At 37.6% G+C, this 2,348-nt stretch overlaps 1 long non-coding RNA gene across 1 annotated transcript; it reads right to left on the reverse strand.

Annotated features, from left to right (window-relative positions):
- Nucleotides 1-1,515: 1,515 nt before the first annotated feature.
- Nucleotides 1,516-2,148, reverse strand: LOC109147401. Its single transcript, XR_002048644.1, has 3 exons — nucleotides 2,088-2,148; nucleotides 1,753-2,003; nucleotides 1,516-1,628 (listed from the first exon to the last, which is right to left on the reverse strand). It is a non-coding gene; the product is annotated as an uncharacterized LOC109147401 (long non-coding RNA).
- Nucleotides 2,149-2,348: the final 200 nt, after the last annotated feature.

The following is a 2,348-nucleotide window of genomic DNA, read 5'->3' on the forward strand; positions in this document are numbered from 1 at the left end:
TAAATAGGTTGGATACCCTTTAGAAATTCAGATGAATGCTTGGATAATTTAAATTTGAACTAGAGGTTGATAACTCATACATGTTGATGAACACTCATTTTTCAAATTCAGTTCTTTTTTTAAGTAAAAATAAAATAAAATTATTAATGGCAAATAGCCTGATGGGTGGTGAAACCCGGAAGATCATACAAAAAGCCAGTTCGACCTTTACAGGCAAAGAATTAAGGGAACAAAAAATAGAGGACGAGCTAACACTGAGACCCACCGCCGCAAGTGCATTGGCAACCTAATTAGCCTTCCGATAAACATGCCTTATCGAAGAACCCCACGACAAGAGGCGAGAGGAAATGAAGAGAATATCTTCCTTTTATCTTTCACGAGATCCTAGCCATAGTAGAGTAAACAATATGAGCAAGAGTGAGAGAATCAACTTCAACAAAAGAAGGGAACATAACCATTGTATCACACCATTGAAGAGTATAATGCAAAGCTAAGGCTTCGACCTCAAGAGCGGAGGAAGTCGACAACGAAAACAAAGCCCAGCAACAATCTATCCACGAGAGTCTCTGAGGCAAGCCTTGCCCGCCGTGCCACTCGTAGGGATCAATGCATCCGTATTGAGCTTTAACCTTCCCGATGGCAGTGCAACAAACCTGGCGATCAAACCTTCAGAAAGAAGAACGGAGTCTGATGCACCTAGGCAGCGAACAGACCGAGAGAAGGAAGATCCATCATGCAAAACAGCCAACTGTAGAGCCAGGAGCAGAAAGAAGCCACCGGGCGTGACACACAGCCTGAACAGAGCTAGCATTTCGCAAAGACAAACCAAAAATCCAGACTCATTGAACGCGGCTGCAATATAATGCAGGAGACAGTGCTCTAAGCCTTCCCCAAATCTCCTAATACTTAAATTTTGGTCCATAAAATTCCACCAATATAATTCAAAACTAGAACAAATTGTGGTCACAATGCAACTATACATTGATAGTATTGTTACATCAAATTATACTCTATTTAATATTATAAGACACTTACAAAATATCTGTGAAGCGCACCAACAGACCGACAATATAAATGAATATATTTGAGCAAAACCGTCTTAGCATGTAACTAATAAAATGTTGACACATTATTTTAATCTATATAAATTAATCCCAACAACATTCTAATACGATAGAAAACAATGTATGAAACCAAAGCAAAGAGGACATTAACAAAAGTTTCAAAAACTAAAATCCAAATTTTTCGAATAGAAATTACGGAAACTAAACTCCAAAGAGAAATGTCAGAAAGCCTCCAACAAAACATGGATAGTAACCCTGGCCAGGTGTGTTGTATATATCTTCAAAACATTAATTTGGTAGTGCATCCAAGTCCTTTCTTCGAATAATGGTGACCTGCAAGACGAATTCTTGCCCCGATGATGAAGGCATAAACTCACAGATGCACTGGTCATTTTCTTGAACAAGGTTCCATTTACATAACCTTCGCCATCCTCCATACAACCGTGTTCGCCCATCACTCCATGTCTTTACATATGCGTTCCATTTTTTACCTTTCTCATCACACAGGATCACATTTGTAGGCAATTCAATATTGTGATCCCTAATGACTTCAATCGGTATATACTGCAAATTAAATTAAAATTACGTAATTGAGATCGAAACAAGATCGACATACCAACAAACTTAGCTTTCACTCATGCATTAACTTAAGAATAAATATAATTCAGTGTACGTGTAGAATAATTACCAGATCGCTGGGTCTTCTTGGCCTGATTTTGGTCACAAAATAAGGATTTTTAGGTTGAGCGAAACGTCCTGAGCTGAAAAGCTCGACTCCAAAATAATCAGGAACATCCCTCTTTTTTGTCACACTGACATTTTTTTTCTTTTTACTAACATCCCTTTTCTTTGCCCTAGCATCCTTTTTCCCAAGACCAACATTCCCTTTTTTAGGACTAGCATCCCTTTTTTTCTCTCTAGCAGCTCTCTTAGATCCACCTAAATTAAGAAAACTCTGTAAATAGTATATGAAATATATGACAAAATGAAAATTAAAGAGACAATCAAGAGAAACTAACTTACCTTCAGTAATGCTTCTTTTTCTCTTGGAACGTGACGTATGATATTGAAAGCCAACATCATTGTTCTCTTCTTCTACATCCATCTCATCCCCGTCTTTCTTAACTTGAGTGACTATGTTGACATCAAACTCTACCAAAAAAGCATTATCTTGAAAATTAACATCATTGCCATTATTATTTTTCAACCCCTTCACTCGAGCTTCTTCACCTTCAATTATTATCTTTTCACAGCCGGATGAGTCAAGTACGAAGAAGTCAAACA

Source organism: Ipomoea nil, unplaced genomic scaffold (genome assembly GCF_001879475.1).
Source record: "Ipomoea nil cultivar Tokyo-kokei standard unplaced genomic scaffold, Asagao_1.1 scaffold1993, whole genome shotgun sequence".
In the NCBI taxonomy this organism is placed as follows: Eukaryota; Viridiplantae; Streptophyta; class Magnoliopsida; order Solanales; family Convolvulaceae; genus Ipomoea; species Ipomoea nil.